This window comes from Perissodus microlepis, chromosome 9 (assembly GCF_051167445.1).
Source record: "Perissodus microlepis isolate ML-2025 ecotype Zambia chromosome 9, ASM5116744v1, whole genome shotgun sequence".
Classification (NCBI taxonomy): Eukaryota; Metazoa; Chordata; class Actinopteri; order Cichliformes; family Cichlidae; genus Perissodus; species Perissodus microlepis.
The window spans coordinates 6,031,774-6,059,156 of NC_140469.1; the positions used below are offsets into that span (position 1 = coordinate 6,031,774).

At 38.6% G+C, this 27,383-nt stretch overlaps 1 pseudogene; it reads left to right on the forward strand.

Annotated features, from left to right (window-relative positions):
- Positions 1-25,950, forward strand: LOC146379928 (outer dynein arm-docking complex subunit 2-like; annotated as a pseudogene).
- The last annotated feature ends 1,433 nt before the right edge of the window (positions 25,951-27,383 follow it).

Consider the following 27,383-nt stretch of genomic DNA (forward strand, 5'->3'; position numbering starts at 1 on the left):
ATGGGGATATCATTGACCAGGGCTGCCCAGTGGACCATGGCCAGCTCCAGTACTGGCAAACTGGCATTCACACCAATGAATGAGTCCTTGTTGAAAGAAATCCTGCACTTTGTGGAGTGCTTTAGTTCCCAACACCCACAGGAAGCTGAACATGTGTTTGAGGAGCCACTCCAGTGGAGTACCACTTTAGTGGCATCTGATTTCAAAACAGACTACAACATCAGGTTGGTCTAATCATGAGGTGGCTGGCTCTCAGTATTATGTGTCTGTGCAGGATTTGCTGTCACCATGGTGTCCAAATGTTTTTACCTTAGACATACTCAAAGCTGCATGTGGACTGTAATTAATTTGTTTTTCAGCTTCAGTAAGCTTGAGAACGTTCCACTGTATTTCATCAGAATGTCTGCTCTACTTTAAGTGTGTGGTTTCCTTTGTGTCTCATAGTATGAACCTGGAAAAGTACAAAAACAAAGACTCAGATCTCCATTAAGCATTTCAGGCAATTAAAGTTTCTTTTTTGTTTTATTTCCTACTCAGTGACTCAGATGTTCAGTCCCACGAAAGAGATAGTGAGGGCCATCCACTCCTGCAGCTCTCTCCACCGACTGTTTATGTACGCAGCTTCAGCCAGCTCTCTAAACTGCTTCATCTGGCAGACGATAAGAAGTTGGCGGAGGTTTGGGCATGTCTAGAAGGTAAATTTGAGTCCAATTTGCATCCTAAGCAGTCCAACCACCAGCATTCCTCCATCACCCACAGACTTAATTTGTTTGTCCTCCTTGTTACTCTGTACAGCCATCCAATTATGCCGCCATTGGTAATTCTTTACAGATATGCATTTACTTTAGGGCCACTGCCAAGAAGAGATAAAGTAATATATATTTCTTTGACAGATGGATACATGATGAATATAGTAATACTTATTTCATACTGCCAGTGGATTTGTTATGGAGAGATAATATTAGCTTAGCTTGTAAGAAAAAACAGAGTACATTCAAGAACAGCTGTTTTGATAGATTAAAATGAATCCAACTCACCTCTTGTGTTGTCAGAAAACAGAGAGCTCGTGGTTAGGATTCTTGGTAGGAGCTTTGCCTCTGGCCTGGAGAGAGAAGCCCGTGCTGATGCAGTAAGTGTGGTAGACAGAAAGGAGGAAGGCCTAGCCAACGACTTGGGGGTCAAGGTCAAACTGTTTCTGTTGTTCCAAAACGTGGACAAACAGATCCTTGAAAACCTTCTTAAAGAAATATTTGATATTTATTTGTATTAAGTAATCAGTTATTACACAGACTGTGTAAAAAAGCTCCATATAAAATCCACAACTTTTATAACAAATAGTGATTAAACAGATTTTGGTGAAACATGATTTTATTTTTAAATATATAAATTACCCTCTCACCCCTGCGTGCAGTCTTTTATGCTTCAAGCTTGGGTCCTCTACCAGCAGCCTGGGAGCTTGAGGTTCCCATGCAGTATCTTTGCTGTTCCTAGGACTGCGCTCTTCTGGAGAGAGATCTCAGATGTTGTTCCTGGGATCTGCTGGAGCCACTCCCCAAGCTTTGCCTCTGTGCTGTCTTTCAGTCCAGCTTTGTCCAGCCACTGGTAGGATTTCTGGATGTCAGCCACTTCCTCTAATTCATTCAGTTTTTCATTATATTAATTCATTACAATTTTATACTTCTATTAGCATCATCATTGAGATTCAAACTCATCCAAGATTTTTAATAGATACATTTATGGTATCAATTTCAAACACCTACATGGCTTCGTTCTTGAGTTATCACATCCACAAAATTGGGTGTCCGCTTAGCCCAACCACTGGTCTGATGGGGTGATGACAATACCTCAGATTTTTTTTCCCATCTGCGGTTTACAAAGGGTAAGAATAAAGCACCTAGGCATGCAGACTGATTCTGCAAAGCAGTCTGTGAAAGAATGTGTTGCTCAGTCTTTTCCAGCGTGCTACTGGATGCTATATATGCATAGTCAACTGTGATTGGTATTATAACAAACTGGAAGTGATTGGGAATGACAACAACTCACCCATGAAGTTGCTGGGCATGTAAAATCCCAGAGTATGGTCAGAGAATGCTGAGGCACATAATGCGCAAAGGTCACCAACTTTCTGCAGAGTCAATCACTAAAGACCTCCAAAACCATATGTGGTCTTCCATTTACTTCAAGAACAGTGCGTAGAGAGCGACATGGAATGGGTTTCTATGGCTGAACAGATGCATCTAAGCATATGTTGATGCAGTGGTGTAAAGAACTTCCCTGCTGGACTCTAGAACAGTGAAGATGCAATATCTGGCACAAATCAAGTTTCTTTGACTGGCAATTTGATAGATAAGTCTGGGTTCAGCGGTCACCGGGAGATCAGTACTTGTCTTACTGAATTGTGCCAAGTGTACAGTTTGGGGGAAGGGAGGATTATAAAAGGAACTCTTATGCTTCGGTATACCAAAACATTTTGGACAATTTCATGCTCCCAATTTTGTGGGTACAGTTTGGGGTTGGCTCATTCCTGTTCCAACATGGCTACCTGTGCACAAAGCAAGCTCCATAAAGACATGGATGAGTGAGTTTGGTGTGGAAGAACTTGACTGGCCTGCACAGAGTCCTGACCTCAATCTGACAGAACACCTTTGGAAGGAATTAGATTATAAACTCTCAGTCAGGCCATCAATGTCTGATCTCACAAATACACTTCTTGAAGAATGGCCAAAAATTCTCATAAAAACTCCTAAGCTTTGTGGAAAGCCTTCTCAGAAGAACTGAATCTGTTGTTGCTCCAAAGAGTGGATAGATATCATATTAAACCATATGGATTAAGAATAGGAGGTCACTCAACGTCATATGCATGAGAAAGCAAACAAGTGAATATGGGCAATATAGGTGTATCAGTTAGATTCCAGTTTTGCAAGTCATTTTTCAGTCATGCTATTTGCTTCATTGCAGCGAATTTATCATGCTCATAAAAGCATTCAGCAGCATTTATCACACACCAAGTGATAAATGCAGTCTATGTCCTGTGTTCTCTGGTTAAAGTGACACCCTCTACTTCCAAAAAAAGCCAAACCAGCTTTGAAAGATGATGTTGTCACTACGTGGCTTAGTTTTTTAGTGAATGATTTATATTACAAGTAAAACCATGGCTCAGCCTTGGGCTCATGCTGTTCTCCTTAGAATATTATGTCCTCTTTAGCAGACCAAACACGTGATGATGTCACCTTTTCCTTTTCCTTCCTTGGGGACAAATCTGTTGTGAAATGATATCATGCTGCCCTTCATACCTTAAACAATTTAGTAGGAGTAGTAGGAGTTATTTTCCTGTTTATTTTTATTCATCTATTTATTTATTTATTTATTTTTGGTGGGGGTGGGGCTGTGGTGCACCATCTTGACAGGTGCAGGTGAGATTTGCTACCTTGTGATTGAGCCCTGTGACACTGAGACCCTCTAAGTCACCTGCAGCACAGATGGTACATTTTGATCTTTTATATTTCCATCCAAACCTACAACATAGTCACATTTTCACACAAAGCCAGAAAGCAAGGAAACCAATTACACAAATAACACAAAACCTTTAAATTATGTGCCTTCAGTGACTGTTGGTCAGTCTTTCACATCAGCTTGGATGAATGAAAGTGCAGCTGTAACTCCAGGATGTTGAGTGGGTGGTGGTGCGGGGTGGGGGGTGTTATATCAACTTCTTGAAGTGTTTCCACATCATTTCTGTTTGTTAAAGATCAATACTTTGACAAAATACAAAACATTATCTTCATCCTTCTTCGACTATTCTCTGGCAAGATGGGATTAGTGCCTAGATGCTTGACCCACTTTCTCTTTATGTGTAATTCAAGGAGAACTGTCTTAACATTTTCCATTAGAAATCACTGATGCAATTCAGAAGATCCAAACTTTGATACTTCCACCATATTTCACAGTTACAGTGAAAGTCATTCATTGCAGTGCAGTGTTTTCCTTTCATGGAACAGAATGATTTTCATTTAAACCAGCAAGATCTATTTTGGCTTTGCATTGTTCCAGATGTCTTCTGGCTTGTCCATGTGACCTTTCAGAAACTACAGTTAAGCAGCATTTTTCTCATTGGGGTGAAGTCGCTTTCTTTTTGTGGTCATGAAATACAAACCATTGTTGTTTAGTGTTCTCCTGATTATGGACACATGGACACTGGCCAGAGTTAAAGAGATCTTTAGCCATTTAGAAGTTACTCTGGCTTCCATTTTTACCTCCCAGTCTACCAAAACCCCCACTGTTTAAATAACGTTGGTCTGTTAACCACTTCTGTGCAATAGAAGATGGGCTTCAGTTTCCTCCATTCATACACAGACTGTCATCATCAAAACAGGTGATCACTGACACCTGTTTGTCATCCCATTTATTGCAATTGATAATTCAAATTTTATCTTTAAATTTGTTGCTAATTTTCCTTCTGCAAACACTGGATTGTTTTCCCGGATTTAAAAAAATGTAATTTATAAAATCTATGTCTCAGTTCTTCAGTTGTCTTCTATTTAACTCTTTTTAGAAGTCAAGTAAAAATTCTGTGATTGGGTTGTATTTAAACAGAAATTGTCCACAAACTTTAACGCTCTATTATTATTAGATTTTCCTTTAATCTAAGCAGAAATATTTTAGTGAGTTTAAGACAAGACTGCAGAAAGTACATTATTATAGCAACAAACAAACAATGTGTGTGACACATAGCAAAAGAGCTTAGACAATATTAATATTGGGATGCATAAGCAGTTTCTAAAACTACCAGAACAAAGCAAAGACAATAAAGAAGCAGATGCATTCAACACAAGTGCTATTTTCCACACCATTAAAAACTGACACCACCAGTAATCTCTTCTGACATTTTTAAGTCCCTCTGTACATTGTTCCAGCTGGAAGAGGCAGCATATTGCAATAAAGCACAGTGAAAAACTATAATCAGATATGAAGCACCGTGCTATGCTGTATCTTCAGACAAGGCTATTCTGTAAGAACTGATTAAGACAGAATTAAGACATTTTAAAATATATTGAATTGCTCAAGACAACAAAAAAACTTATCACTGTATTTGGATGCTGGAACTATATCTGTTATAAGCAGATCAATGTGCAAAAGTCTTGCTCCATCCCTGAATTTTTAAAATTTTCATTATTATTACCAAGAAGTCAGACTTGTGTTTGTTTAGAGTGGCCTTGAGGAGTACTTCTCCAGCCCTTTTAAAGTTTTTCTTTGGACATTGGCTGCTTCTTTGGTCATTTTAGTCCAGTTCTTATACCTGGCCATTTTTGAGTAATTGTGTTTTGTTTTGTGTATTGGTAGGCAGCTCGACACACCACATTCAGAAAAGTTAGGAAGGTGAGAGATGTCATTATGGAGGCAGAGAGGTATAAAAGTGATTGTATAGACATCTTAAATAATATACTTCCATGTATGTTTGCACAAGTTACATAGATTTCCTATGTCCTAGCAGAAGAAGAAGAAATTGGAGACTCTCGCACACAGGAGTCTTGCACAGTACCCTGTGTGGTGAAAATATTGACTTATTGGCCTCCCACAATGCAACTCCCTCTTATCCCATTATTGTAAAAAGAGCTTCTTTCATGCTTTGCACTCTTTTCTATTTGAGGATTTTACATGCCACAACACCTTTCACTCCACCAGTGACTTAGCTGACAAACTTTAAGACTCCTATTACTGTTTCTTCAACTGAAAGTGGTTCACACAAGTTGAAAAAAGTCCACCCTGAAACTGAAAGGGTGACATTGATGCAAATGAAACCTCAAAGAGGAGCTTTGTCATAACCAAATTCAGCAACTTGTATGATTTTACACTTCCTCTCCTTTCAGATATTTGGAGCTTCTAGCTATTCCAGCTGACATGTGGGCCACATTAAAATTGTGGTTTTTAGAATTAATGAAGCTGTTTTTCACTTTGTTTTCACAGGGCATAAAACAGCAGGGGCAGGAGCATGGATACGAGTGAACAAGTGATACTTACAAAGACCCGGTAACACTTCTGAAGAGCAGATCTCCACACTTTGCTGAGAACACAAACAACCAGGTGGAGTGGAATATAAGCAATTAACATCAACACATTAAGGCTTGTCTTTTTATTTTAGCTGTGAATAATAACTCTCAAAGCAAAAATGTGTGGGTGCTGAAACACCTCTTTGTCTTATGAACAAGCTCCTTCACTCTAATACTTTGATTTGATTTCTGATGCTGTGTGACTCATATTCGTAAACAGAGTTCGGATTGTGTAATCAGCGTCTGTGCTCTTCCACGCTAGTGAGCTAGTGTCTGGTTGTCACTGTGTTGAAAAATTTCTGAATTGACCTCCTCCCTGTTCCAACATCAAAACAGCAGAGCCACATCCCTCCCACCACCTACCCCCTTCACACTCACACACACACACACACACACACATACATGCTCATTTCCAGACATTGAAATCTGTGTGATTTATTCAGTAGTGCTATTTCCTGCTTTAGAAATTTGACGACATAACAAATCGCCTCAATAATGGACTCCATCTGCTCTCGAAAATCTGTTAATCATTTAAAAACATATTTTTTTCTTACTTGAGCTGATGTTTGTTGGAAAATGTGGCATCATCACAAGCTCATCAGGTCCTTTGAAAAGCACTTACTGCTTACTGTCTACTTTGCATGGATATCAGGTCTGTTTGAGGTATTTCATCACTGTCTAGTTTTTTGTTTGTTGGCTGTCATTCTTATCCAAATAAAGTATGAGTTTAATTAAGAACAATAGTATTTGCACAGCTTTTCAAAGCAAGAATCAAAAGTAGATCAGTGTGAGTAATAGGATTTACAAAGATCAAACAGAATTGACATGTAAATGTATTTATAGTGTGGTTTTGCAGCACTGTGATACATATAAACTACATTTGAGATGAAAGCTGAAGTCATTTTAACAAAACAAAATGTTTCTTTGAATAATTTTTAATTTTTAATGTCGGGATTTATTTGGATGTTTGCTTTACATCTCATGCTTCGAACTGTCATTACCAGTTATTAATACTAATATTAGTATTACTTCATAGAAATACTACACACTGGCAGCATGGCTCTGCGGATGTGGTGGATGTTTGTTGTCCGCCACCTCTTTCTAAATTTCCCAACGACTGTTGGACGGATTCCCTCAAAACACTTTACAGACATATGGATAATCCAAATATCTGCACTGACTTTAGCACAATTCTGTTCAATATTATTTATATAAAACTAACAACAGGCTTTTCAAGGTGCATTATATTTATGACAAAAAGCCTACAATACTAGAGAGAAAAGTCCAACAATCAAAAAATCCCCCATAAACAAGAAGTCGTGATAGTGGGGAGAAAGAACTACCGTTTAACAGGAAGAGACAAAACCACACCCAGGGCAACAATCTACTGTGAAACTGTGAGGGGAAATAAGGAGAACAAGGAGATGAAGAAAAACACAAACTATGGTGAAAGAAGCCAAAGCTTATCAGAACCTTCAGCCTTTTATTTATCCAGTGAAAAGATGTATTTGTTGGACTGGAACAAAGTCCCATCAGGCTAAGCTCACTTTCTCATTCTCTTTGGTTTTCATCTTGCATCACATTCAGGTCAAAATTCTTCTCTTTTTCAGTACTTTGTTTCAAGAACAAATACCTGCCAAGTTCTTTAAATTTCCAACAGACTCTGTTGCTCTTATCGTAACTGTAAATATTAGCACTGGAAGCAGATGGTTACTCTGATACACTGCATTGCCATTACCATTAAAGAGCTGTTCATGTTTGTAGATTTCTAGGCTACATCGGCGCAGTATCCCAAAAATGGACACAGTTTTAAACACAAGTTTGAAAAGTGATCTAATGTGGAAGTGTCTTAGATCTGCATTGTTTCTAGCAGCCAGCAGGAGGCAGCTCTTCTACAAGCCAGGAAATCTATGGGAAAACATTCTTTTGCTTTCTCAATTTATGACCTCACCGAACACTTTCCTGATGTATTTATGGTCTTAACTGGTAGTTTCACCTCTTACTGAATAAAATATGATGTTCATTTTGTAAATTACAATTATTGTTAGAGTCCAAATAGACGACAAAGCAGGGTCTGCTTTTGGATATGACTAGAGTGCGTTTGGGTGGTTATGGCATGAGCCTGCAGTGTCCCTTAGTTTGTCACATCCCACCAGGGTTTGCCACATTCAGTTTTTTGAAGTCACAAAGACAGTGATGTGACAATGCTTGACTCCTCTCTGAGGTCTCAAAACCAGACTTTGCTAATCAGTCTAGGATCTGCACTTACTCTCAGTTTACACCAGCGTGGTGTTCCCTCAACTATTTTAGCTGATTGTCAAAGTGTGATTTTTTTGGGGGGCTAAAGTGCATTTTTGCCTTTAAGAGAAGCACTATATATTCAGTGTACAAGTCACTTTTCTGAACAGTCATGCTTTCTTTTGTGTTGAAATGAAAATATGAGTTAAATTCTACACGTATTAGGTAAGACTCACTCAATCATTTAGATAGTTTTAGTCTTCATAGCTTTGCCTTTAAAAGTAGTTTCTTCATATTTGTGGCATAGTGGTGATGTCTGTATGTTTTCATACAGTAGGCAATGTAAAGATCTAAAGTGTTCTACGAAACCCATCATAGGGTTTATGATGACTACAATAAACCAATAAGAAGTATGGGACTGACCTGTGTGAAAGAAAAAAAATCTATAACAAAGAAAGTTATATACACATATTCAGGCTTTTATGTTTCATGAGTGCTCTGTGAAGAATGATGCCTTTAGTCTGAACGATCTAAAAATGATGGACAACAGCCGTATAAATAGCTGTGAATGAGTGTGTGGAGGCACAAATCACTGTCAAGGTCTTTTTTCTCTTGGATTCTTTAACTCCTTTGATATGTGCAGCATGCAGTTTCCTGTAACTTTTGTCTAGATCTCTCTGCCTCTACTTCAGCTAAACCTTTTCATATGATGCGGCTAAAATGCATCACATTGAAATCCATTTGACTTATTGCTGACGACATCAATCAAATCTATATCATCCATACAAGATAGTGAATAATTGTAGTCCTTCTTGTCAGTCTGGCCCATTGCAGTTTTAATTTGAGAAAGCAACAGCAACAGAGTCTGTCAGGAACACAGTCTTCCACTGCTCCGCCTCAGTTCCCTGATTGCAGAATGGAGCCCAAACCCAAAAGACGATAGCCAAAGATAACAACACCTAATCTCCAAACATATCTGCTCATTTTCAGTCTGAGGAAGCAGGTCTTTTTTAACAGTTCTATTAGACTGGACAGCCTCAATCAAATGAGCTGCGGCAGCCAACGGAGATGGTGGCTGTAACGCAGGGAGGAAGCAGACTAGCCTTCTCTGTTCAGTGTTGCGGATTCATTTTGACATCACAGCGTGATTGGAAATGGAACATGCTGTGTGTATGCATGCACAAGATGCTTACTGAAAAACACAAAATCCCCGGGTTGTCAATTGTTTTTGTTATTCACATCCTGAAATTAATACAGACTGCCTCACTGCCATAACCATTCACCAGCAGCTGCTGGAATTCTCACACTGACAGATGTTTTATGGCCACTGGCTTCACAATTTGTTGCCCTGCTGATTTTCCATCAGTATGGATAAAGTAATTAGATACAAATCTGCCCCAAACACATGTAAACATTTGGGGTTTAGGTTTTAGTAGTCGATTGCTTTATGAAAACGACAAATGAAGAAACTTGAAAAGCCCTAATGGTGTAATGTTACATGCTATAAAAATATTTTTTTAACTTCAGATTTCAGGCGTCAGCCCTGCTTAGCATTTGTCTCTGGACCTGTACTGGTTTAAGGTTTTTTTTACTGCAGCATGTTAAGAAATGTCGAGTGTTCCCTTCTGTGTAAGCAAATGGACTTTGTCCATTTCACATATAATGGAATTAAAGAAAGTTGGTTAGTCTAATAAAGTCAGAATGTGGGTCTGTGGTTGGGTGTATTGACTTATGTTTCCAATAGAAGGTCACTTTGTGTTTTATGAAAAACAAGTCTTTGGAAAAGTGATCAGGCAACTTGGCTCCAGTTTGTGCATGAACACAACCCAAAGAAATACGTTTTAATTCTTTTCCCCTGCCCTTAAAAATCTCGAGCTCCTAACAGCCAATGACAGACTGAGCTACTTCTGCAAAAGCAGGTGTCTGTGATTAAAAACTCTCATGCCTGCAAACCTTTCATATGTGTCTTACTGGCGTTTGTGTGTAGGTTGTAAAGTTTGGTATAAAGACCTTGAAAACTTTACCTGAATAACAGTGACACAAAGGCGTTACTTAGCCTGAGCCAAGCTGTAAGGTTTTAGGTGAATGTTGAGAAACAATGAACTTCTTGACATTGTTCAGCCATTTAACCAAGAGAGACCTCTTCTGTGCAAAGCAATGAGAGTTTGTTATTTTATTTCAGTACCTCAATAAAGAATAATATTGAAAGAATAAAGATTTTTTCAAGTCTGCATAGGATTGAGAAGGGGCTTTTATGTGAATTTCATGTTTTTATTTGCCACATGTAGGCATTTCCAGTATTCGCCTTCTGAGTAGCATGAGCAATTCTTTGTCTGACATAGATATGCGATGACTTTCCAATAATGAGACAAATCATTGCAAAGCGTAAGTGGAAAATACACCACATTGACTGATAAAAAGTGAAATGAATGCGAAACAGATTAATCAGAATAGCTATTTTTGTTTTAATAAGCATAAACTTGACAAATTTACAGCCAGATTACAAAGCACTTCACAATCAGATTTTGCTCATTCTGTTGCAAATTGGAAGAGGTATTTACACTCAGTCTTCAGCTTCTGGCTTTCCCCCTTACCAGCAGGATTCTGCAGTTCAAGAACTATCAACACAAAAGATTCAGCATGTGGAATCGGTTGATGGAGAGGAACAAGGCCAACCCCAGAGGTCTTACGAGCAACAGGAAAAGAATGTGCATGAGAAACTACAGCGTACACTCTACAGGGTAGACCGCGAGAAGATATATGAACCATGTCCACGATGGAGTGGACTTAGTGTCTTGTCTACATGTGGGTATGTGATAATTCCTCACGTAAGAAGTGTCCTGAATTTTTGTTGCATTGCAGAGATTCTTCTTGAATAGCAGATGAACTTTAGATGACTGTGATGCCAGGCCTTCAACACATGTGCTTAGTGCATCTGCCAGCAGTCACACATTATAAAGAGATGGTTATATGGTTTATAAATTTAAGGGCAAGTGCAAATATTCCTCATTACACAATAGTCAGAGTTAATAAATTCTCCATATAATAGAAACCCTTTCTGCTCAATTACAGATGCAAAACTTGGGAAAAAGTATGAGAAAAAATATCCCCAAAAGATCTATCACATATGGTCTTTGATTGATAAATAGATCTAGCAAGGGCTGAGCTGTTGCAGCTGTACCTTGTGATAACTGTACCCATTTGAGGAGAAACTGGCTCAAGATAAAAGTATCTCAATTGCTAAAAAAAAAAAAGAAAAAGAAAAAAAAAGTCTGCTGAGCCCTGTCTCGAATTGTTAAATAATGATTATGTTAGAAAAATAACCATTTTCAAAATAGAAGCAGGCATAATGACTCTTATTTCACATCATTACAGTAAAACAGAGGAAAATAAAGGCCGTAAGAGCTCTGAAGAGGATAAAAGAGTCTAGGACAAGGGGCCAAGAACAAGATGAAAACAAAATTCTCTGTGTCTTCTTCACCTGCACACATGTCCTCCCAGACACGGTAAGATAGTTCTGTTTTGTCAGAACCTATAGAGGTTCCTTCTTGCACTGCAGCTGGGGTAAATTAAACTCAGTAGAGGTTAGAAGTGCAAGGAATCTGATTGTATGTCTAATTAAAAACAAAGAGCTTAGAGATTAGTTTGAAAATACAACCAAGATAAACGTGTCTCACTGGCTAAAAAAAAAAATCTGCTGAGTTCTTTTTTGAATTGTTAAATAAAGATTATGTTAGAAAACTAACCATTGTTAAAATAGAAGCAGCCATAATGTCTCTTATTTCACAGCATTACAGTAAAACACAGGAAAGTAAATGCCATAAGAGTTCTGGAGAGGAGAAGAACATTCTGAGACAGAAAAGCCATGACCAAAATGAAAGCAGAGGTTTCTGCATCTTCTTTACCTGGACACCTGTCTTACCAGAAACGTCCTTTTTTAGGAAACTATAAGGATTCGTCTTTGCTCTGCAGCTGGGGAAAATTAAACTCAGTAAAGGTTAGAACCGTAGAAGATCTGATTGTACGTCTAATTAAAACCAAATAGGTCAGAGGTTACTTTGAAAGTACAGGCAACAAAATGAAACAAATGTAAGTACACCTGTTGCCATGGTAACAAAAAGGAATAGCACATGTAATTTCTGATTGAGGGTAATTACAATTACGAATGGAGTTATAAAGTGACCCATGAACAGCACAGCTCTCTTATAATTGTCTAATGCAACGTGACTTACCAAGTAAGAAACCAGACTGCCATCCTTGATGCAACAACAACGGCAGGTGACTACCCAAGAGATACATCTCTGACTCTGCAGGTCTTAGATAACATTTCTTAGATAACAGGCTGCAAGAGAAGGGCATTTCTCTCTAAAACAACATGGAAGCACAGTTTACTTTGCAAAAACTGCATATGAACAAACTGCCAAATTTCTGGGACACAAAAATAGAACAGGTAATGTTTGGCCATAAAGCACAGCACCACATTTGGAGAAAAACAAGGAAAGCATATTAGAACAAACACCTCATACAAACTATCAAACACTCTGGTGGTAGGTATGATGGCTTGGGCTTGTTTTGTAGCCACTGGACACCTTGCAGTCTTTAATTTGGTCATGAACTTCTCTGTATATTAAAGCATTCTAGTCAGTTAAAACACTAAAGCTTGGCCCAAATTGGTAAAGATGAGACTCTTTTAAAAATCTAAAATCTTGGCTGAATTTTTATTGTGACTTCATTCTACACTTAAATGCATTAATATTACATGTGGTCTAAGTTAAAGAATTTTGACTTATTAACCATCGGTTTGCTTTTTTAATATTGACACAGTTTGTTATATAGTCATATCCCCCCCCACCCCCCACCCCCAGTGAAAAATGAATTAACTGGATGTTTTTCACCATTTGTGACTTCTGCTTTAAAAACTGTGAGCTGCTAAAATTGTTCTGAACAAGAAGCTAAGTAAAAGGTTTTTCCTTGTTTGGCTTTTGGCAGGTACAGCACATAAGCCATCTCCATACTTGAATGTTGTCTGTATACAAACTGCAAGTGTAATAAATCATTAAGTCACTGACAGCAATCTTTGCTGAGCATCATTTTCTATACATGCAATAAAGACTCCGGGGTGCATTCACTCAGTCACACTCATCACCTCACATCAGTGTAGGCCTGACAGCCACAGGAAGGTCTTGTTCAGTGTTTATCATACTGTGTAGTGGAAAAAACCCCATCTATCAGCTAGCCCCGTCTGATAATACGCTCCCCTGGAAATGCTATTTGCATGTACCTGGGAACTGCCTCTCAGTGGGCCCATTTGAATGTGTACCAGATTTCATTGCTCTACAGTGCCCTATTTTCATGATACATTCATCCAAGTGGCCCATGCAGCTTTAAAACACCATCTGCATTTCTGTTTGCATCAGTATACAGCAAGAACTTTGACTCTGTATGATAACGGCTCCATTCCTCTCATGATATTGACTCCAATTTTATTTTCCTGCTACTTAAATTCTGTGAAGACTTGAATTTCGGTCTTTAATGGATCTTCTTGTGTGGGATAACCAGCTTTATTTCCTGCTTAAAACACCAGACAAGAGATTTTATGATCTTATATTCCATCCCTCTATTTATCTCTATTGTCCCAAATGTTTGGTGTTGTAATCTTTAGTCCGAAGCTGGAACTTTCCAGTGAGAGCTCCACTGAGCGTGAAGAGGAAGAGGAGCAGCCATATCGCCATCCAGAGACTAACACAGACCTGCCCTATGAATACTGGCAAGTCCAGTATTCAACTGGTCAAGTATCTCAAGGTATGAGAAGTTCACTCTGCACAACAGTGTTTCCTTCCTCTCATGGATTTCATCCAAAAACAGTGAATTGAACTGAGCCACAGACATACTAGATCTTTTCCTGCTGTCTGTACAAGAATCTTGATGTTGACCTGAATCAGCATACAAATTTCCACAAACTCTCCACAATTGCATTTCAAGGAAAATAATATTTAGCCATGGATGTGCACCAGAACTTATAATGGGATATTTTCCTTTCACATAATTCCACCTGTCGGTTTTGTTCAATCACATCAAGGCACACTCAGCGACAAAAGGGATGTCAGATGAAATGAAGTGTAGGTCGCTCCCATTTAAAATGGTGCTTTGCAGGGAGATGTTTATTGAAGTGGTAGACTCGGCTCGTGGATTCCTGGTTTCTGACACAGGCCTGTTTGGTTGCACATGCGAGCCAAGTGCACAGGGGGAAAGAGCTGTCTGACGGCAGCAGCTGTATGCATCGTTTGCCCACACCGCAGAAGCATAAAAATGAAATGCACTCGTGATAGGTCTGACGGAGCATATGGTGAATATTAATGTGTCAAAACATGGAAGGAAAAGAAAAAGAGGACAGAATGACAATGGCCCAGACTGGCTGTGAATACCTCCGACCGCTTGACTTGAGCAATTACCCTGCCTCACTCAGTGGGCCCAGTTATCTGTTTATGTGCACAGCATCATTCAGACAGATGATATTCAAGGAACGTATTTTGCTGCATGCCTGTCCTTTGGTATTTAGCCGTAACAATACCTCAAATGCTGTTTCAGTTGAAAGAAAATGAGTGTTATTTCAGTGTGTAACATTAGTCTAGATTTCATATTTTTACACAGTGTGGGATTTCCTGATGTTGCTGATTTGGCTTCCGAAGCCCATAGCTTGGTGCTAAATAAGATCATTCACAGTGCAAGTAAAACTTTTATAGAAAACACTGCCATAAAGTACAAGCCCTGGTGAATATTTTTAGCTTAGCTAAACAGAATATAATGGAAGGAAATTCCCACTCTAAAAGCAGGCTGTTGCTCCGTTCCAGAAAAAAGAAAAAAAAGATGTAAACGATACGAAATTCAGATTTAAAAAAAGAAAAACAAAAAACTCTCTGGTTTTTAGATTTTGTGCTTTTCAGTGGGATTGTTGCACGAGCTTTAGGGTTGTGTGTGCAATCCTGCTTCAATACAATGCAACAATGCCGTAACCAACATGTCCCAGCTTTCTATCTGTCTGGACGCCACACAGCACAGTAATTTATGGGGTTTGTCTAGTCGTCATTTTATAATATCATTACCATCAGACACTGAAAGTTACCATGAGCCAAGTTAAATATCTGTTTTATTTTAGGAGGAGATCTTTTTTCTCCTTCTCCTTCGCACTATAGACAGCCATTTGTACTCTAGGATGTTTAACACGTTCATAAAGTCACACATGGATGTTCTGTTTTGTGTTTTAATGATATTTATGTAAGAATATTTGCCAACGTGTTTGTTTTTGTACCTGCATAATGGTGACCTGTGGCTATGCTATGGTAACATGATTGTAAGTGTGTATAGATGAAAACTTTAATTTACGCTCCTTATTTATTAGTTGTAAACGACCTGTATCCTAATGTGTTTATGCTTATAAAGGCTGTGCATGCTAGGACAAGAATTCTGCAAATTATTATAAACACACAGGCTATGGAAAAAATGCAAAGGAGTCAAAAGAAGAGCTGCTTTACTTATCGGGACTAAGCAATGTTAAACAAATACAAATACACTAGCTGCTATCAGTTATGTGAGACATATGGCTTTCTAAACACAAAACAAATTTCACACTCTCACAGGTACAAAATATTTTGTCTCATGTAAAATATGTTACCAGTTAACATATAAACTTTGTGCTGTAAAGATTTTAATAATTGTCATTTTAAAACAAGAAAATTTGCTTTTTCATTTTTTCTTAACTAAATGTTTTTTGTCATCAGATTTTTAAAGGTTCTAAGGTGTCACTGTTAGAGCAGATCACACACACACACACACACACACACACACACATACACCATTGTGTTCAGCCCTCATTATGGTTTCTCCCCCTCTGCTGGGCAGTCCCAGTACTACCAGTACTACTCCCCTGTGCTCCTCTAATGACGGCCGTCCTGCTAATGGCTGCACTGAAATTCATCTCCAGTGTGCAAAATCCCAATGTCATGTCATTTTCTCAGCAGCAGTGAATTTGGAGTTAATTATGTTGTACTGTGAATAATTATCTGTTCCTGATGCTGCTTTTAATAACTGCAGCACTCAGTTAAAACAATTGTGCTTTTAGTGCTTGTAATGCATTTATAGCATGTCTAATGTGGAGATTTATTTTTACAAGAAACATTGCATCGGTTCCTGAGTCAAGCAACTGTTCAGCTCAACTGGGCAAAGACCTGAGTCTTTGGGTTGCAAAGACTCGGGTCTTTGCCCAACATGTACTGTGCTCATTTTATGACTGCCAACCCTATTAAGTGATCAGGTTTTATATTACAGGAGATCAAATATGAGTCAAGAAACAACGTGTAATCAGTCATTCTGTCCTTTTAGTACTCTTCCCATGAAAGAGATGGGTTTGTTCTCTCTATGTCTGCTGTACTGCACAGAAGTATGAAAACTGCTAAGTCTGAATCATTTTGTGTTACAATAATTGGTATGAAACACTCTGAGTGGCCCAAGTCCCCCTGTCTCCAATCCAGCATTGCTGAAACATTCCTATGTATTTGAGCACCATGCTTAATATGCATGTTAACCCCTGCTGAAAGGATGTTCAGGTAACACACACAAAAAGAGAAATATCCCACTGAGCCCTCCACACACACACACACACACACACACACACACACACACACACACACACACATACATACACAAACATACACACACAAAATGTCTGAATGTCTGAGGTCAACAGGCTATCATTGACAGCACTGTTAACCCCATCCCAGCTCCCACATACTCAGTGCTGTGATTTATAGACCGAGAGAGGCTCAGGCAGGGCAGTCTGTGTCTGCAGTATCTTGTCTGCTGCTCCAGAGGAAACCAGACTAGAATAAGACCTCCATTCAGTACTGTGGAGGCTTCAGCTATTTAGTAGCTCAAGGCTGAGACACCTGCAGTAAAGGAAGAGAAAAAATGTGTAAAGCATCTTTATGTGGCTGATATCAAGTTCACCATTGGAGCTTGTGAATGCAATTGGATCCTCTACTGCTTAATCCCTTCTTAACCCATTTTTGACTGCAATTTCATCAGACATTATTATTATTATTACAATTATTGCTGTATGATTATTAATGAAGCTTATTAATTACATGGTGACAAATCCAAAGTGTGCTTAATAGGAAAGTGGTTGGGATGTATCTGTCCCTGGTATTTTAATACATTAACTAAGCTGTACAGTATATGTAGTATGAATTTATTTGTATTATGATTTTTTTTAATGATTTTTCCCTAGCCTCACTGTATGGTTTTAAACAAGTCAATGTCAAGGCAAGTTCATTGCCAGGTTGACCAAAGAGCTGTGCAAACTAAAAAAGGCACTTTTATCTTTCTTTTCCATGATTAATGCAGCTAAAAGGATTCACAATAATGATACTATTAAAAGTAATTCACATGATATCGTGCTTTGATAAAGTGTTTGCCGCTCTCTGAGTTTTTTTTTTTTTTTTTTGGGGGGGGGGTTGTTTGGTTTTTTTTTTTGCATATTTGCATATTACAAACACGTAACCTGTCTAAATGCAAAATACAGTTTTTAAATAAAGATTTAATTTATTAAGGGAAAAATAGTTTAAAGTGACCCAGGCCTATCTGACAAAGTATTTCACACAACATTGCTGTAAGAGTGCATTGATAACTCATCAAGGAGGTTATAAAAAAAAAACAGAACAGCATGTGAAAAACTTCAGGCCTCACTGGTTTCAGTCAATATCAGCATTCATGATTCAGCAAAGAGAAAGACACTGGGCAAAATGTTCCAAGCCAAAGCAGCTGAAAGGCTCATCTCACATTTAACAAAAACATCTTGAGACTTCTGGGAAAATATTCTGTGGTCTGATCAGACAGAACTTTTTGAATGGTTTATGTCCTGTGACATGTGGCATAAAACTAACAGCACTTCATAAAAACTACATCATACCACCATTCAAACATGGAAGTGGTAGCATGATAGTCTGGGGATGCTTTGCTGCTTCAGGACCTGTGCAATTTTATGCTATTGATGGAACCATGAATTCTCCAAATTATGAAGGAAAACGTTGGATCATCGGTTTGTGTCTCAAAGCTCAAGAGAATTTGGGTTATGCAGCAGAACAATGACCCAACGATACATCTGCAAGTCCATCTCTGAATGGCTCAAAACACAAATTGAAGGTTTTGGAGTGGTCCAATCCAGACTTGAATCCAATTGAAATGCTTTGGCATAGCCTTAAACAGGTCGTTCATGCCTGAAAACTCTACAGTATGACTGAATTAAATCAAGTCTACAAAGAAGAGTGGACCAAAATTCCTCCACAGCGATGTGAAAGACTTGCCAGTTTGCCATTTATCACAAATGTTTGATTGCAGTTCTTACTGCCAAGGGTGGCACAACCTCTTGTTAGTATTAGGGGTTAATTACTTACATAATGCCAGGTAGGTTTGGATAGCTTTTTTCTCTTTATAAATTCAATTCAATTCAATTCAATTCAATTTTATTTATATAGCGCCAAATCACAACAAAAGTCGCCTCAAGGCGCTTCATAGATACAGAGAAAAACCCAACAATCATATGACCCCCTATGAGCAAGCACTTTGGCGACAGTGGGAAGGAAAAACTCCCTTTTAACAGGAAGAAACCTCCGGCAGAACCAGGCTCAGGGAGGGGCGGCCATCTGCTGCGACCGGTTGGGGTGAGAGAAGGAAGACAGGATAAAAGACATGCTGTGGAAGAGAGAATGAAATCATAATTTAAAAACTGCAATTTTGTGTTTACTCAAAGGCTCAGCCCTTAAAGAAGTTAAATAACTATTTGTAGCAAAGCAGCTGAGAAACATGTACAACGTTATTTCAGTTTGATAATCACATAGAGGCAGTCCACCAAATCATTAAGCACTTAAAGTAACATTATTCAGTATAGACACTGGAAAATCGCCCTTCCACAACACAAACTGTTTTTGAATTCATACAACCTCTCCCATTATTATGCAGACTCAGCACAGAGCATCATGTACCCCAGTTTCACAAGTGGAAAACAGATTTGTAGTCAGACACATCAATGTAGTGGCAGCCAGCCTCTTTGAGCCATGTTCAGAGTGGTAGGAATCCTATAAAATGATAGCATCCATATCAATATGCTATATTTAGTAAAAGTATAAGTAAAAATATAATGATATAATAATTTTTATAAGAGAAAGTGGAGGATCCACAATCGACCACAGGACAACACACTTCTTACATTTGTGAAATCCTCATCATCAATGAATGTGGGTAAAATGGAAGCTACAGCTTTATAATTTTAAATAAGCACCACTGATGTGTGTAATGAAATTACCTCAGGATCTTCTTTCTGCAGCAACAACGAAAGTTATTAGGCTAATGATAAAAGACGCTGCTAAAACACCAACACCTTTTGTGTGAGAGACTTGAACATGATATCAATCTATCCTGTACTGTCGTTAATAGGAAAATTAGGAAAGTCTAACATTTGAAGATAATTCCAGAAAATAATACTAAAATAAACTATTGTTAATACTCTTAATAGTTATCTTTAGGGGTGCTCTGATAAAAAAAAAAAAAGGGTCTTAACTCGCCTATGGCTTCTAGTCTTTGATTTTCCTTTTGATATTAAAGACCTTTGCAGCCTACTGGTGAATCATGTAGCAGAATTTGCGTGACGGCTGTTGTTACACATTGTTGACTCACTTGTCCTTGCCCCCTCCAAACATGCAAACACTCACCAGGCCTCATGAAACAGATATTAAACTTGCTGGAACTACTTTGAATTTCTTGTTCTGAGGTCGAATGGTGGTTGAATTTGTTCCATCTTGAGCATCTGCCTGTATCACGCTTGGAGAAAGTCAAAGATCTTTCACCATAAAAGATTGTCAGATGTTGTCAGTATTTTAAAGAATGTCGACAATACTTCAAGACCAAAGCTACCAAAACTGAAAGCACATGATCTGTTTTTCTCCCAGCTATCACTCCTAAACACAGCTTTTTTTGTTGCTTTTACAAGGTACGAAACTCGCCCGCCGAACCCTTTGAAGAGTGAGAGTGAAGGAGACAAAGGAAGCAGTAGATCCACTGCTGTTAATGGACAAATGGTTCACATTTAGGCTCGCGTCATGATATGGGGAACACATGTGCCTGTTATCCTGCTGAGTACTGCTTTGTGAGCGAGATATGATCAAACACTACTTGAGACCATGCTATAGGCCTGACCAGATCAGCCAGCCCCTCCAACAGCTGCTTAAAACTCGCTGGCTGTTTTCTACATATATGGGTAGCTGTTAGCAGAACATGATAGATTCATGTCCTGTTTTTGCGTGAAATAACTCGTGAAGTCTCACAGTTGTTTGTGCAAAGTTTGCCTTGGAATCATAGAGGCAGCCTTGAAGTTACTATAGGAGAATCTATCAGTGCCATGTTTTAATCAGTGCAATAAAGGGAGCAATATTTGATGGTTCACTTGCCAGAATATTTTAGACTGGACGTTTTAGTGACATGCCTGACCTCCAACCCTAAGCCTCCCTGAGCCTGGTTCTGTCAGAGGTTTCTTTTGGTTAAAAGGGATTGTTTATTCCCACTCGGGCTCATCTGGCTGCTGGGGTTTTCTCTGCATTGTTGTAGGGTCTTTACCTTACAATATAAAGCGCCTTGAGGCAACTGTTGATGTGATTTGATGATATATAAATACAGCTGAATTGAAATGAATGTCAAAGCTGAATAAAACTTTTGCATTTTTTGCTGTGAACACTCAATGTCATGATGGAAAACCCTGTATGTGAACCAAGTTTGTTACATAACTGCATGTGATTCAGACTAAATACAGTCATAAACAAACAAAAACACCACCACTGCCTGCATTTAATCATCACAAAGCAAGAACTGTAACGCTGGTATTTCAAGTGCTGTAATGCTGTCATCATCCATCCACAGCTAGGACATTATGTGGATTTATGTAAAGAGTATACGAAAAAAACCAACAAAAACTAGTATTTGGACTCTAAATTTAAGGAAAAAACAATAAAATAAAATTAAGGTTCTGCAACTGTGGCACATGACAGCATTTGACCACACATGCACTATTTTAAGTCCGTATTGTTTCTTTCTTCTTTTTTCTTTTTTTCTGTTTTTTGTGAACACATTGAAGTTAAGTGGCAATAAAATCTAATCAGTTCCATTTCCTCTCCCATATTTGTCAAGGGGCTTGAATTTAAATCAAAGACCAGACTTTCCTCCCTCAAACCACTTGTTGACTGAGTAGTGTTGTAGTTACTAAGTTGCTAATCACTGGTCTAAATTGATTTGTGTGTATATAGCAACTGACAAAACACACAACTTTTGAATTCTAACTTAAAATTAGTGTCAGGGTTTCAGTGTTAATACTGTCCTTTTTTGCATGAAACGAGAGCACCGTGCTCTTTGTTGGCAAATTATTTCTTTCCATCAGTGTTAACCACGACAACGCTAAACACATACAGAACAACACCATGGCATAAACAAAACAGCAGGAGTAGCATTATAAAGAGAAACAACACAATGAGTGTAAGAGGAGGGAGAAGTCCGAGGGAATGGAGGGAGGCTTTTCTTAATGTTCAGTTATTTCCTCCTCTCCTACTTTTTAATTCATTTGTGTTTGAAATTATTGTTTCAGGATGGTGACCAGATAGTCACTGTTGACACTCTTTGTGCCATGATGGACTTTAATTTGATGCAGGAGTCATGCCAAATGGCTATCCAGGACACAGGTGGCCTTAAAGTCCTCCTTAACTTGCTGGATACAGATGAACACAAATGCAAAGTGAGTAGCCATGGCAAAGTTGGACCTGCATGGCCTGCTGGCATGAACAGAGCTGGCCATGTGTGCCAGCCTGTGTTTTAGTTTCAGAAACATGAGTGCAAGGTAGAAAGCATGCTGTTTAAAAAATGGGGTAGCAATTATTCTATGGCATTCCTAATGAGATGTGTGGGTTGGTGCTTTTCAACTTGGTTGTACTGCAACATTTTATCTACTTTCAGTGGAAATGAGTATTTGGCTGCTAAAGACCACCTAAAGGCTGGTCTTTAGGTGGTCATAAAAGTTTCTCTGTCATAAAACAAATATAATTTTTAACTAGTCATATTTAATATTAATGTGTGTTCTTGTGATTAGATAGGATCTCTAATCCGTCGGTTATTGTTGACATGAGTGGCGTGCAGAGCATAGTGAAGATCCTGGACTCACCAGTCAAGGAACTGAAGGCCTTAGCTGCCGAGACCATCGCTAAAGTGGCCCAGTTCTGCAGAGCAAGAAGAAATGTCAGGTTATATGGTGGTATCAATAAACTGGTGAGTGTAAGCACAGTAAAATGTAAGTTCAGAGTGTGACATGGCTCAAGCTCTACAATCCCATGGTGAGGAATGCAGCAGGAAAAAACACTGCAGATTTCAGCCTGATTTTTCTGTACTGGTAATTATGAAAAATCTCCAACAGTGGCAGATTTTCCTTGAAAACAGGTCAGCTTGTTTATGATGTAGTATTTTTTTGTACTAACTTCAGAAAACTTGGAAACCTTTGTGAAAATTTGTGTTTTATTCTGATGAAATCCATATATTAACATAGTTCAAAGGGTAAAAAAATTTGTTGTTGTTTTAGCTTCCTTGAATCAAAGAATTATGTTCCCTTTTCACACAGTAAATGTGATAGTGGTCATCCAGTTTTTTTAAATTAGAAAGTGGGTGCTGGGTACCAGATAGAATGTCTCCTACATCCTCTGACCTGCATTCATGTTTGTTGACGGAGGGACCTTTGATTAAAGCCACCATGCCTTGTATATTTTCCTCGGCCCCAAATCGGATGTTCTCATGTGCAAGTTGCTCACGGGGGCAGATTAATTTCACGCTATGCTACAAGACCACCTTTGAACTGTGCAGTCCGTAATAGCATTGCCTGGTCTGTCTTGCTGGCCAGGAACTATGGATTAGAACACAGAATGATGGCCATAAATGGTCACACTGGGCTTTTCAGACCTAACATCAACATCTATCCTGACAGTTTTCCACTCCTAGCATCTCTGGTGTTTTCATCCTCTCAGACCCAGTGGTAATAGAACTTTAATTACACCTGTAATCAGGGCCAAAAACTTGCTATTTCCATCTGGAACCATCAATTATTACCCAAATCGTGCAGGCAAACTTTTCAGTTTAGTTCCTGAATTTATGTCAGTCTCACCGAGTTTCTATGTAGAGATTTTACACAGCTTTATCTGTCTATCTACATGTAAGTTTAATTCAATTCAATTCAATTCAATTTTATTTATATAGCGCCAAATCACAACAACAGTCGCCTCAAGGCGCTTCATAGATACAGAGAAAAACCCAACAATCATATGACCCCCTATGAGCAAGCACTTTGGCGACAGTGGGAAGGAAAAACTCCCTTTTAACAGGAAGAAACCTCCGGCAGAACCAGGCTCAGGGAGGGGCGGCCATCTGCTGCGACCGGTTGGGGTGAGAGAAGGAAGACAGGATAAAAGACATGCTGTGGAAGAGAGACAGAGGTTAATAACAGATATGATTCAATGCAGAGAGGTCTATTAATACATAGTGAGTGAGAAAGGTGACTGGAAAGGAAAAACTCAATGCATCATGGGAATCCCCCGGCAGCCTACGTCTATTGCAGCATAACTAAGGGATGATTCAGGGTCACCTGGTCCAGCCCTAACTATGTGCTTTAGCAAAAAGGAAAGTTTTAAGCCTAATCTTAAAAGTAGAGATAGTGTCTGTCTCCCGAATCCAAACTGGAAGCTGGAAGTTTAGGGGTGTCTATATCTCCAATCAAGTAAAGCTGCTGGACTGCCTTCCTAATTTAGCCAGCCTGATTCCCAACCAGGAGGACAATATAGAGGTGGCCTGTTGTGGGGCTTTAGCATTATGAACCATTTGTAAGGCTGGGGGTATTCCTCTGCTGGGACCCCAGCTCAAGTCTCCACTTCAGAAAATGCTTATTCCAGTGACTGGCAACCTACAGGAATATGCATCAGAGGTGAGAGGGGCCTAGGATTAACAACAATTTGTCAAGTCATACTCTGCACAATAGTGTGATTCTATATTGAATTAACCATCTATTAAAAGTGTTAAAACATATACTGCAAAGGAAATGAGAAGGCTAACCATTTCCCTTTATTTTTTATTGCACATACATTTATTGAAAGTCCAGAACCAACAATGAGCTGATCTTAATGACATGGATTCTATGCCCAGAGCTTAATGTTCCTAATCCCTTTATACTCCTGAGTTACAGTGTCATCAAAAAATAATTTAAAGACCTAAGCTGCATGTGTGACTTTAACATTTAACAGAATCTCTGTACGACTCAAGTGCTCAATAAATTAGATGTGAACCAATGTGCCCCAAGTAAATCTGTCTGAATTTCACTTTGGACCAAAGTGAAGGTGTAATCATGACCTACTCTAGAAGAGGCTGCTTTTCTTTTGCAGTCAGTAGCAGTTCCACATCAAAAGCAATACTTTTGCTTCTTTGCCTGCCTATCATTAACTTGTATGGAGCATGGCATTGTTTGAACCTACCATCAGCAAACACTACTATAGCATCAATCAGCTAACTTGGATGATGACATGCTAAGAATCTTCATAGTCCTGGCTTGCTGTAGAGACTAGGCCATCACTCTGGTATTAGCTGATTTGGGGGTAGTGCAGCAGGTTTAGCAACAAGCGCTACTCTGAAAACAAAACTTGGTGCATCTCCTGTAAATTCTGTTCTCCAGTGGTAGTTTGACAGAATTTCATCTGACATTGCGTTTGCTGTTTTGTTCATTGACTTTCTTTGAGATGATTGAACAGAGCACACAACAAGACACTTTATAAGAAAGAAAAGGAAAAGATAAAGATACAAACACACTCAATGTTCAGATTAAGTATGTATTAAGTGGTGAAATTGTCTGTCAGACGGACATGCTTCTGACATCAAGTACATCAGAAGCAACGAGTCAGCAGTTTGTTTATAATAGCTCTGACTGCCGGAAGGGGAGCACAGATCTGGAATCTTCCATTTATGTCTTTGCTTGAATTACTAAGTGCAGGCAGTATTAAGAGATGATGATTCAATGATTGTTGGATACGGTCTTTCCATGAAGTTTTATTGATCCCCATCTAAACACATTTTTGGGACATATTAAAATACTCGGCTTTAAATAATAACTTCTGTCTGACAAGTTATTTCACAAGAAATCCCCGTTTTGTTTTGTTTTTAATTCATTAATTCTGCTTATATGTAAAGTTAATTGAAAAGTGCTCCCAGTGTGTGGTGGATGTTTCAAGTTTTCACATTACAATCAGATAAGGTGCCTTTTGGCACCTTAAAAGTTTAAACTATTGTGATTTCATTATGCTTGTACACTTTTCTTCTATTAAATGCTACACATCTAACAGTCTAGACAGTGAAACTAAAACAACCAGTGATATAAGATTAACAAATATATTTGAGCTGAACTGCGATAATGATAATAAAAGTCAAGATAAAGTTCAAAACTTCAGACCGGTGGTATCATTCATGGTTATGTGATCTGTTTATTTTTGTGTAACTACAGGAGAGCTACAGGACTGACATTCAGACTTTAGGCATGATCAAGGAAACCTAAGCAGTGACAACAATTAGTATGACTTTGACAAATCACTTGATGACCCTCAGTGGAAAAGCTGGTTGATAGCAGTAAACCATTGCATTATCCACATGTGCCCATTACTTTTGGATCATATGTTTGCCAGGAAGATGTTGTTAACAGCAGTCTGTGAATACATCAATAGCAGCGATGGATATAGAACACCAACTTGCGTGCATCAGGGATGTTATACCATCACCACATGTTATTTTTATGGGGGCTTTCAGTCATTCACGACTAGCTGTGTCACTTTTTCCACTCGCATGCTGTTGTCATATCTCTCCTTTACTATTGTCTCTCCTTGAAGTCATTATTTGTATAAAATGTAAAGTTTTTGTACGGATTCTATCCGCTCTGATCTTTTATGTAAGTCTTTGCTTTTAGATTTCAGTCTTTTCCACTGCTAACAAAGGATCAAGCGTGCGTGCTGATTTTATAGACATAAGTGATGTGTTGGTTAGGGCCTTTTAGAAATGAACCAAAAATGGGCATACTGAAAGAATCAGCCGCAGACTGACTTTCTCTGATTTTCTAATGTCAGTAGATGCAGGCTGACAGGGCCTTTAATCATTTGACTTGATAGGCAGGGGTTTGTTTAAGTGTCATCTAGCCTGGTTCCTATAGTAATGACATTTGTGCGATGGTTTTGGACTTGCACTTTAGTGTCAGATGATTTTTAAATCAGTAATTTTCCCTCTTAAATAAACAATGTCCTCAGAGCATGCCCTGGCCGCTCAACACATTTCCACTAGTACTCTCTTAAAAGAACAATTTAGTTTTATTTATTCTCTTAGTCACTGTGAGTGTGGGACTACACTGTTCCAAAAAATAGTAATGTCAAAGTATTTTACTGTGTAGTTTACAGTTGCGTACTGTTTTTCTAGAATATCATTACATTTACATAAGTAGACTGTGATCTGACACGTCAAATGTAAAATAACATAACATCACTGTAAATGTAATAAAACACAATTTACTTGTTTGTTAAATATATTTTGTTGTACATATGCATATTTAGATCGTAAAAATACGTCCAGAAATGTCTCCCATCATGCCTTGGGACATGTGCTGCTGTTTAGATGTTCTTGTTTTATTGTTTATGGTTACGTTACTTTTAACTGTTATCTTGAATGTTGTGTTTACGCCGTGGTGCAGCGTCACTGACAGTTGTTGTTTTGTAGAGAGAGTGCTGTACCATGAGTAACTTCTGTTGTGCTGTTGTTGAACATTGAGGCACATAGTAGCACTGGCAAGCGGTTTAATGAAGAGCTCCTCCTACCAGCTTGGAGTTAAATAACAATCTCAATCTCTCTCTGTGATCTTCCTTGTTTAGATTTCTCTGTATGCAACAATGTAAAGCATTGCACGGACACGCTGCGCTAATTAAATATTTTGAAAAAGAAATGTAGAGG